The following is a 12,145-nucleotide window of genomic DNA, read 5'->3' on the forward strand; positions in this document are numbered from 1 at the left end:
ATAGCAAGAAGATGTTGTACCTGGATGACTCGGGTCCTTTATGATGGCCATGTTCTTGAGGCAGCATCTCATAGCGATAGACTTCCTATTTTCTCTGGATTTCTCCATTCCTGGGCAAGTTGTTAAACCAGGTCTTAATGCAACTTGTCAATATTCTTTCCACTGTGCACCTATAGACGTTGGATAGAATATTTGATGACATGCTGAATCTCCTCAGACTTCTTAGAAAGTAGAGGAAATTACTGGAGAGAACGAGGGCCTCCTTCACAGTAACTTTGATGCGCAGGCTCCAGGAGAGGTCCTCTGAAGGAACTCTCCCTTGTTTTCCAAGGTCCTGGCATCTGGACTATCCTTTCATTCACCCTGACTGCAGTCCTCCTAAACATGACCAGATCCCATTTTTAAGCTAAACTCTACGGACTGGTAGTTATCTGCATCTGAGCTGGAGAATGCTGGAATGAGATTTAATTAATGTTTTCTTCATCTTCTTTCTTGCCAGTCCATATCCTTGGGAGGTTCATTATAAGTGTTGGGTTGATTGTGAGTGTTTGAGGTTTACACAACATTTAAATTGTTAATTCAAAGAAATTGTGGGTTAAGTGAATGAGGGATGCCAGAAAGAGGATTACTGTTAAATATAAAATCACCTTCAATGGTCAGCCATGCTGTAGGCCACAGATTCTGTCCTTGCTGTCCAATTACACTGAACATTCTTTCCATCAGGAAAGTTGCATGAGACTGTGGCCTGTTTCCTGCTGCTTTATTGCTGCTGGCATTGGTCCTCCCCTATCTTTCCTGCAAGGAAGGGATGCATCCATTGATTAGTGTCACCCAATGTGTCATTGCTCAATTGCAGCAGTTGTGAGTGAGTACTGGGATATGTCTGTAGATGTTTTGGGAGCATGTAAAGGCTGGGTCTCAAGTCCAACTAATAACCATTGCTGGTGGGCGAGCTTCAGGGTGTGCTGCATTGCTGTATCACATGGGCTTGACATGCAGAGATTCATTCAAAGACCCGACAATGGAAATGAAAACTTAGGACAATTTTACCTCACTAATCAAGACACCTATATTTTCATTTAGATCATTTATATTGCAAACAAGTGACCACAGAACACCACTAGCTACAGCGTTCCAGTCAGAGAAACAATGCTTCACCACTACTCTCTATATTCCTGCCAATTTTGTATCCAGTGTAAAAATTCGACATTAACCCTAGTGACTTGGGTTTCTGAATCAATCTGGGATGAGTACCTTGTTGAATGGTTCACTAAACTCCACATAGGCCACATTCTCTGCCCTACACATCAATTACCTTAATGATGAGCTCCATGAAGGAAATGGTTCATCGAGTTTAGTCGAAGGTGAAATCTTCTGCCATGTATCAGCGGCATGAACCTTTAAGTGATACAATCTTGATGGTTTGTCTTATTTATCATTCCCAGTCATGCATTAGAGCCATTAACATTCCATTAAAATACAGTTAAATTATATTAAAATATGTTCAATGTTATCAAAATTATGCTATTACAGAACTCTGTACGTTCTAGCTAGTTAACTACTTAATGGGCAGAAGGGAGTCCAAATATTGGCTCAAGTTCTTTTTTTAAATACTGCCTTAATAATGTTTTAAGAAGAGTTATGATGCAGGAAAGTAACGTTGTCAAACCAATAATTCAATAATGAAGTTTCTGCAATTATTTTAACATTTGATACAAATCTACCTTGATTCTGACACAAATAGAAATGTTTTTTTTTTCTTTGGCTTGGCTTCGCGGACGAAGATTTATGGAGGGGTAATGTCCATGTCAGCTGCAGGCTCGTTTGTGGCTGACAAGTCCGATGCAGGACAGGCAGACACGGTTGCAACGGCTGCAAGGGAAAATTGGTTGGTTGGGGTTGGGTGTTGGGTTTTTCCTCCTTTGTCTTTTGTCAGTGAAGTGGGCTCTGCGGTCTTCTTCAAAGGAGGTTGCTGCCTGCCGAACTGTGAGGCGCCAAGATGCACGGTTTGAGGCGATATCAGCCCACTGGCGGTGGTCAATGTGGCAGGCACCAAGAGATTTCTTTAGGCAGTCCTTGTAGCTCTTCTTTGGTGCACCTCTGTCACAGTGGCCAGTGGAGAGCTCACCATATAACACGATCTTGGGAAGGCGATGGTCCTCCATTCTGGAGACGTGACCTACCCAGCACAGTTGGATCTTCAGCAGTGTGGATTCGATGCTGTCGGCCTCTGCCATCTCGAGTACTTCGATGTTAGGGATGAAGTCGCTCCAATGAATGTTGAGGATGGAGCGGAGACAACGCTGGTGGAAGCGTTCTAGGAGCTGTAGGTGATGCCGGTAGAGGATCCATGATTCAGAGCCGGAGTGTTGGTTGTTTTTCCAGACTCTTTTGTGTAGTCTTCCAAAGGCGCTATTTGCCTTGGCGAGTCTGTTGTCTATCTCGTTGTCGATCCTTGCATCCGATGAAATGGTGCAGTCGAGATAGGTAAACTGGTTGACCGTTTTGAGTTTTGTGTGCCCGATGGAGATGTGGGGAGGGGGGGGGCTGGTAGTCATGGTGGGGAGCTGGCTGATGGAGGACCTCAGTTTTCTTCAGGCTGACTTCCAGGCCAAACATTTTGGCAGTTTCCGCAAAACAGGACATCAAGCGCTGAAGAGTTTTCTCTGAATGGGCAACTAAAGCGGCATCGTCTGCAAAGAGTAGTTCACGGACAAGTTGCTCTTGTGTCTTGGTGTGAGCTTGCTGGCACCTCAGGTTGAAGAGACTGCCATTCATGCGGTACCGGATGTAAACAGCGTCTTCATTGTTGAGGTCTTTCATGGCTTGTTTCAGCATCATGCTGAAGAAGATTGAAAAGAGGGTTGGTGCGAGAACGCAGCCTTGTTTCACGCCATTATTAATGGAGAAGGGTTCAGGGAGCTCTTTGCTGTATCTGACCCGACCTTGTTGGTTTTTGTGCAGTTGGATAACCATGTTGAGGAACTTTGGGGGGCATCCGAGGCTCTCTAGTATTTGCCAAAGCCCTTTCCTGCTCACGGTGTCGAAGGCTTTGGTGAGGTCAACAAAGGTGATGTAGAGTCCTTTGTTTCGTTCTCTGCACTTTTCTTGGAGCTGTCTGAGGGCAAAGACCATGTCAGTAGTTCCTCTGTTTGCGCGAAAGCCGCACTATGATTCTGGGAGAACATTTTCGGCGACACTAGGTATTATTCTATTTAGGAGAATCCTAGTGAAGATTTTGCCTGCAATGGAGAGCAGCGTGATTCCCCTGTAGCTTGAGCAGTCTGATTTCTCGCCTTTGTTTTTGTACAGGGTGATGATGATGGCATCACGAAGGTCCTGAGGCAGCTTTTCTTGGTCCAAGCAGAGCTTGAAAAACTCATGCAGTTTGGCATGCAGAGTTTTGCCGCCAGCCTTCCAGACCTCTGGGGGGGATTCCATCCATACCTGCTGCTTTGCCACTTTTCAGTTGTTCAATTGCCTTGTATGTCTCTTCCCGGGTGAGGACCTCATCCAGCTCTACCCTTAGGGGCTGTTGAGGGAGCTGGAGCAGGGCGGATTCTTGGACTGAGCGGTTGGCACTGACCATCGGTTGAGGATGGAGATCTTGTCGCTGAGGAGGACTTTGCCGTCTGAGCTGCGCAGCGTTCTTTGGACTTGGGGTGAGGGGCCATACACAGCCTTTAGAGCCTCGTAATTAGTAATTAGTCATACTCCATTAGGTGATGGTGTCAGACCCCTGGCTCTTTGATATCATCCATTCTTCATATAACTAGCACTAAATAGGTTGTGATGTTTTAATTTATTCTCCTTTGTAGCTTTCTTGCACAATAGTTCTAGAATTTTATGCTCGTCCTTTGATAAGTCAAGCTTTAATAAGTCAGGTTTTTAGATCTCCCACATTTAACAACATGGGAGTAACAGTCAATTATAACCAGAAAGGAAGAAAAACCATTCAGTGACACTTACTTTCTCGATTCCCTGTTAACTTGCTACTATGGGCTTTGTAAAACTCTATCTGCAGAGAGAAATGTAACCTTTTCTTATTTGGTTAAAGTCTATTCTGTGGCAGCATTGCAGAGAGATTAAAGAATCAGTTTTTCATGGAGATGGGCAAGCTTTTTTTGATAATTTCTAGGATATCATGCATCATATTTCAAAGTGTGAATTTCCTGCCACTGATGGACCTTTGCTGCCTCTCTCTATAATCTGTACAAACTAATTTGGAAAGATAAAGATACATAACCAAAGTTTCATGCTTAGAGCCCTACATCAAGTTATGAGCACATCCAACACATTATCCTTTGTAATTTCCATCATATAAAACACAATCCCACAACATGACACATCTTTCCCTCTCCTTCTCTCTTCACCTTCCATAGGAACCACTCCCTCCATGACTTCCTCGTCCACTCAACCTTCCCATTAATCTCCCGCTTAACAGGCTTCTCCTGTGGCAGCCAGAAGTGCCACACTTGTGCCCACACCTCTTCCCTCATCACGATACGGAACCCAAAACAGCCTTTCCAAATGAAGCAACACTTCACTTTTATATCTGCGGGAGTCATCTACTGCATCAGGTACTCCCATTGTGGCCTTCTCTACGTCAGAGAGACTGAACGTGAATTGGGAGATCGCTTCACTTAGCACCTTTGCTCTGTCACCATCAGTGGCCAACCATTTCAATTCTGTGCCCCACTCCAGCACTGACATGTCCGTCCATGGACTTGCGTACTGTCAAACCAAGACCACCCATAAATTGGAGAAGCAACACTTAATCATATGTCTGGGCACTCTCCAACTGGATGGCATTAACATTAACATCTCTAGTTTCTGCTAGTTTATTCCTTGTGCTCCCTCTCTTCTCCATCCCTCTTCTTTCATCCAGGTCTCCTCCCGCTTCCCTCTGGCACAGAGCCATCCTCCCTCCTTTATCCACCTATTACCTCCTGCCTATCAGTCTGAGCTCCCCTCCTGTCCCATTCCCCCCACCCCCCCCCCCACAACAGGGTTTGTTCAGGGACCTGCCTGCACCTGCATTTGCTCATACCTTGATGAAGGGCTCAAGCATGAAACTTTGGTTATGTCTCCTTATCTTTGCTCTATAGAGGACACTGTTTGACCTGCTGAGTTTCTCCAGCATTGTGTTTTAACTTCAATCATGATGTCTGCAGACTTTCATCTTCTGCTCATCTCAAACTAATTTGGAACCTGAATATTCAACTCGTATTCACTAACAAGCAGAAACATCATAATGAGTTATTTATGACAATAGAAATCTTTCACTTCATGTTGCTTTATTTTTAAATATTTGATTTAGTATGAAATATCTGTTTCAATGTGATTAAACTTTATGTTAGCCTGCCACTGTAATCCAGGCATATTTTAACATGCTGTAAAATTTACAACCTTGGTTGTGAAGCTTCGTTATAATAATACTCAGAATCAGAATTTATTGTCATGACCAAGTCATGAAATTTGGTGTTTTGTGGCAGCGTCATAGTGGACCTATTATCTCTTTGGCTTGGCTTCGCGGACGAAGATTTATGGAGGGGTAAATGTCCACGTTAGCTGCAGGCTCGTTTGTGGCTGACAAGTCCGATGCGGGACAGGCAGACACGGTTGCAGGGGAAAATTGGTTGGTTGGGGTTGGGTGTTGGGTTTTTCCTCCTTTGTCTTTTGTCAGTGAGGTGGGCTCTGCGGTCTTCTTCAAAGGAGGTTGCTGCCCGCCGAACTGTGAGGCGCCAAGATGCACAGTTTGATAACCACCTATTATAACCACCTATTATAACCACCTATTATAACCACCTATTATAACCACCTATTATAACCACCTATTATAACCACCTATTATAACCACCTATTATAACCACCTATTATAACCACCTATTATAACCACCTATTATAACCACCTATTATAACCACCTATTATAACCACCTATTATAACCACCTATTATAACCACCTATTATAACCACCTATTATAACCACCTATTATAACCACCTATTATAAAAATAAGACGGCGTCTTTGGTTCATTGATTATTAAGGAATCTGATGCCAGCGGGGAAGAAGCTGTCCTTGTGCTACTGAGTGCTCGTCTTTAGGCTCCTCTGAGATGTTGACACCCAAGAATTTAAAGCTCTTGACCCTCTCCACTACTGAGCCTCAATGATGATTTCCTTCTGAAGTCCACAATCATCCCCTTGGTTTTACTAACATTAAGCGCAACGTTGTTGTCATTACACCATTCCATGAGCTGATCTATCTCCCTCCTGTATATTTCCTCATTGCCTTTTGTGACCTGCTGATAATGGTGGTGTCATCAGGAAACTTGTAGATAGGATTGGAATTGTACCTGGCCACACATTCATGGGTGTATAATGAGTAGAGGAGTAGGCTAAGCACGCATCCTTGAGGTACATTTGGATTGATGATCAGTGAGGAAGAGGCGTTGTTTCCAATTGCACTGATTGATCGAGAAATCAAGGATCCAGTTGCGGAAGTGGGGGGGGGGGGGTGCAGGAGCCCAGAGTTTTGTAGCTCCTTGACTAGCATGGAGGGAATAATGGTATTGAAGGTTGACCTATCATCGATGAAGAGCAGCCGTATGTATGAATTGTTGTTTTTGACGTGATCTAGACCTGAGTGGAGAGCCAGCAGATATTGTATCTGCTGTGGAGTGATTGTGATGACGCTTTCATTTTTCTCAGGACATTCTCAGCTATTTGACCAACACCTTGATGTCATTAACTGGCATGATCTCAGTAGGCTAGAACAAAAGGAAAACCATGTGTGGGTTAACATCAGAGATGGCCAGCAACTTCATCACATTTGTATAGTACTGTACTGGAATTCTGGCCACCTGCTCCACAGATGGATGTTCAAAGATGATCTGAAGTGTGATTGTGACCATGGATTGCAGATCATTTAGCAAATTATTTTCACCTATCCACTAAAATATGGTGTGGCAGACACCTCATTTCTCACCTCAGAATCATAGCTGCTGTCAAATTGACCACTAACCCACAATCAATTCTGAGAAATATATTTGTGTAAATATGAAATGATAGCTCTGGAAGATTTATCAATTGTATTGTTTTTTCCATGTGATAGAAGTTCTGTTCATTACTGTTAGGAATATACGTTGCCATAAAATATCCTAATAGCAGGACTTGTATATAAGCAGTAAGTGAGTCAGGATTGCAATATTGTAAAAATATATCATTTAAAGTTAAATTATTTAGAAATTTTAATTTTTACTCTTTTGATTACAAACATTAGGAACCTATTTAAGAACAGGGCTCATTTGCCTCCTTTGGACTCTGGGCATCAGAACGTAGAAACAAATCATCTGTAAAGTGGGACTGATCAACAATGCTAAAATGTTCAAGTAAAATCTTCTTAAAATGCTGAAAATGCTCAGCAAGCCAGTCACCATATCTGGGGAGGAGCCATTAAATTTTTTTTTTGACTGAAATTGTTTGAATGAAAAGTAATTAACCTAAAGAATTACTTTATTTCTCTTTCCACACACACTGCCTGACCTTTGCTCTTTTATTTTGTATTTCCAGTATCTGCAGTATTTTGATTTTGGCTATTAAATCTTCAAACCATTTCAAAATGACTTTACCTTTTCAAGATCTATATATAGACTGTGGCTGTGAGTATCTTGAGGTGTCTAGGATGATAAGATATTCATGTAGAACAGGATGAGTGTATTTCTCCATTTCCAAGGACAAAGTGTTTCACTTTGAGCAATAATCATAAATCACTCATTCATCCCTTTGTGTATTGTGGATGATGCAGCCAAACAAAACATCTTCAGGAAGCAACTGGTCTAGATAATCAAAGGCAGTAGACTAATGAACTGAGTCCGTCTGTAGATGTTGGAGGAACTTTGCCGATCTTGCAGCCTCCATAGGATGTTTCAGGCCTAAGGCCTTCCTCAAGGAATAAGCAAAGCACAGGACGACACCAGAATAAAGACTAAAGACTGGCTGGGGGAGGAGTCCAGACTAACAAAAGGTGTTAAATGGATAGTATAAGAGGAGAGGTGAGAATTGATTTTAGCTCTGTGAAAGGTGACAGAAAAGGGAAGAGAAAGCGAGAGATAGAGTTGAGGGAAAGGTTACAGGGGAAGAAGGAGGAGGAGGTGGGAGGTTTAATGGAAACTGGAGAAGTTGATGTTAATGATATCCATTAGAGGGTGCTCAGATGGAAGATGAGGTGTTCCTCCAATTTGCCAGTAGTTTCAGTCTGGCAGTGCAGGAGACGATGGACAGAGAATGGGGTGGGAGACTGGAGCACTGCTACAGGGAACGCATCCATAAGAGGGAGGATAAAGCTTGTCCCAGCAATAATAGTCTTCTGGATGTTTATCTACAGCTAGGCATGAGGCTATGCCTCGAGCATGTGTTGGATATACATAAGGTGCTGTGAGTGCCAGCGGCAGCCAAAATGTTTTCCACCACAGTCTATTATCTCATGGCTTGGTATATCCCTTTCCTTGTCAATATTAAGTCGGGGAGCTGAGCTTGGTTCAGACCCGATGGCATAGGGCTATGCTAAGATCTGCAACACAGTGAGGTGCCATCCTAGCGAAGCTGCCACATAGATCACCAAAATGTTAAGTAACAAAAGTAGCACAGATCTATTCAATCCAAGTGTCATTAGATCAGATAAAAGGCCTCCCCAGGCCTTTCCAGTGAATGGACTTGGACAATTATAGAGTCCAAACATAGCCCAGAAAACTCATGAATATTCCCATTCTCAGAAATTGTGGAGAATAATAATGGCTGAAGTATTTGCAACCATTTGGTTGTGTCAAGCAGATGATTCATCTTGGTTTCCTTCTACGATGCCAACTGTCAGAGAAAGTATTCTGCCAATTTAATTCCCTCTACAAGAAATAAAGAAAAGGTGAAATGCATTGCATGGGATAAAGGTTATGGGATGAGATAATACCAAAGGTGTAATGCTGCTGATGTGCCTCTAGAGGCAGCCATCAACTTAGCCAAGTTGTTCTAGCACAGTAACAACACTGCTATCTGTATATAGGAACAAATCTAATCCAACTAATAACTACCCAAACAGTCAACTCTCCAGCTATTAAAAAAAGTTATTGATGGTTCCATCAATAGTGTTATCAAGCAGCACTAACTCACCAAAGCTTTGATTGTAGCTTTAAAAGAGCAACTTGGCTCTGTATCTTGTCACTCAATTAACTGAATTCCAAAGATGAGGTGAGGAAGGCTCCTCTTGATATCAAAGCAATTAAAAAAAAAAGCCAGGGCTGCCACAACCACAGGGCCTGTGCCCAAAATGATTGCACTTGTGCTGGACAGCAGACCATGAGGGGTTGCTAACTCCAGGGGAGCAGTGGACCAGTGCAGGACACCAGAAATAGGGAGATCACCCTCCCCATCACTGTTGAGAAAGAGATGCATAGGAGACAACCCTACAGGAGATGACCGTGGCTACAGGGCCCACACAGGCTGCAGGATGTTGGCAACTCACCGGGGCTGTGGGCTGCTGGAGACTGGCTCAGCACAACCAGAATTTGAGAGCATGCTGAAAGCAAGAAAGATTTTGAAGGTTTTCGGTTCCTGAAAGTTTCCTGATCATATTGGAGGTTGGCTCTGGACCTCGGGTTGCCAATTGTTCTTTGTGGCTCCAGAGGCTGCGGGAGTGCTGGAGATGAATCCATAGCAACTCGGTGTATCTGAAGGAACTCTGTTTTGCTTCTCTTACTCTAAGCCAGAGGTTTTCAAACTTTTTCTTTCCACACACATACCACATACTCGCATACAAATAATCCCTATGCCATAGGTGCTCTGTGATTAGTAAAGGATTGCTTAAGGTCGTATCTGAATGAAAAGAAAAAGTTTGAAAACCACTATTTTGTTTGTACCTAAATGACTTGTTATGTGCATGGTTTCATAACATTGTTTCTCAGGCAAAATATTTCAGTAACGATTGGTCTAGAGCAGTGGTTCTCAACCTTCCCTTCCCAGTCACATCCCACTTTAAGTAATCCCTTACTAATCACAGAGCACCTATGGCATTGGGATTAGTTAAGGTGGTATGTGAGTGGAAAGAAAAAGCCTGCAAGCTATTGCTCTAAAGGATGCCAGGCAATGCTACTGGTGATTTTATTTGCCTGATAAGACAGACAGCAATGAAAATTAAAGGGGAAACACTCCACTGGTTGGAGTTATGGTTCACCTAAAACGTTTTGGAGGTTGATAATCTGAACCGCAGGATATTACAGCAGGAATATTTTGAAGGGAGTGCCCTCAGCCGAATCATCAATTACTTTTGTATCACAAGGCCACAGGCTTGGAGGTAGCCAACAATGATCAATTCCATTTGCAACTTCTCAGAAAATAAGAGCCAATGTCTTCATGCAGCCAAGACCAAGACAATATTCAATCATGGACTGGTTGATGCCGAGCCTGTGCTCCCTCATGGTCCAGAGACAATGGTCTACTACATAAGTGCACAGGTGACTATAAAGTCTGATCCTCGAGCCACGGACTTTCTGGTTGGTACAACAGATGATGGTTGCCCAAAAGATATTCAATCATACATATATGTATGTGAACCAGAAGCAGGGAAAGGTCACTTGACCCCCATCCCTTCTCTGATATTGAAGACACTCATGGTTGATCTTCAGATATGGTCTCATCCAAATTTTGTATGTTTATGAAGTAAACGGTAATTATATTGAGCTTGCTTCCAAGACAGAGTTGCAAGTAACAATCCTGCCACACATCATGGTGCCAAGCCAATCTCCAATGTCTGACCTCGTACTCTTGAACTTGAATGGCAGCACCATTGCTGAATCCCTCTCCATCAATATCTAGGGCTTGCCATTGAGAAGAAAATTGAGTTCACACAAATACTTTGGTTGCCCTAAGACAGGGGTGTCAAACTCAAATTCACGGAGGGCCAAAATTAAAAACTTGGACTAAGTCGAGGGCCGAACTAAATATTTATTGAAAATTTTCAACAACATCTGCATGTTTTCTCTTCTTTCAACATATGTAATGTTAAACTTTTTCTTATTAAAATAAATGTTTAATGATAGTTTTGGATAAACTCTTTCCAGAAGCATTAACAAATGAGAAATAAAATATTCAATAAATAATATTTCTCTATAGAGGATTTGTCAAATGTTGCTAGTGTGCTGTCGAATAGTAAAATCTGAGGGCTATTGAGAATGTGGGAGAATAACATGATTCCTGAAACAATCAAATGGGTGATTGATTGTGGGCATGAACTCTAGCAGGGTTGTTTGTCATGCCCTTTTTCCATTGATACAGATATCCTTTGATTTACACACTTTTCAAGTTTTATGCCTAATGAGCTTGTATCCAGGTGCAGGACCATTTTTAACCAGGAATATATTTATCACTGTGACATGAAACTATTGGAAGATCATTTTATCCTGAGATTAAAGTTCATAATACTTACTCAGGCCTGTGTGCGGGAGGGCGGGGTTTGCGGGCGATCGGGTTGGACAACGACAGTGTGGGGGCATCGGCTCTCGCTGCAGGGCGGCATCTCGGTGGATCAGCGGCCCCGTCACCGTGAGTCGCGAATCGGCCTCCGGCATGGTGGGGGAGTGGGCAACGGTCCTGGCGAGGTCAGGCCCGAGGCCTCCGGTTCCGGGCGCTGGGAAGCGGCCTTGGCTTCCCCTGACACCGGTCAGGCCCCAAAACCAGAGTCCACGGTGAGACCCTGCAATGTAAACAGAGGAGGTGGGGGCGATTAGCAGGCTGACGCCAATGCATTCTGGGATTTGTTGTATTATTGTGCATGCGCTATACTGGCACGGCGGCCAGCGGGCCACCTCTAATACATTTTTGAAATGATCTTGCGGGCAAATATAATTATATCGCGGGCCAAATTTGTCGTGGGCCAGAGTTTGACATGTGTGCCCTAAGAGATCAAAGGCTGTGACGTGTTTTGTCTCCCTACTTCCTGAGCTCAGATCATAGGTCTGGTTGGATACAGCTCCAAAACACCAAGTAGCATCCTTGACACAGCAAAGTGTTGAAAAATGAATCAGTTACCTGAAACCCTTGGTCTAAAAGTGAAGAGCTGCAGGTGACTAAAAATGGTACAACCAACAAACTTCTT

The sequence above is a fragment of the Narcine bancroftii genome, chromosome 10 (genome assembly GCF_036971445.1).
Source record: "Narcine bancroftii isolate sNarBan1 chromosome 10, sNarBan1.hap1, whole genome shotgun sequence".
Lineage (NCBI taxonomy): Eukaryota > Metazoa > Chordata > Chondrichthyes > Torpediniformes > Narcinidae > Narcine > Narcine bancroftii.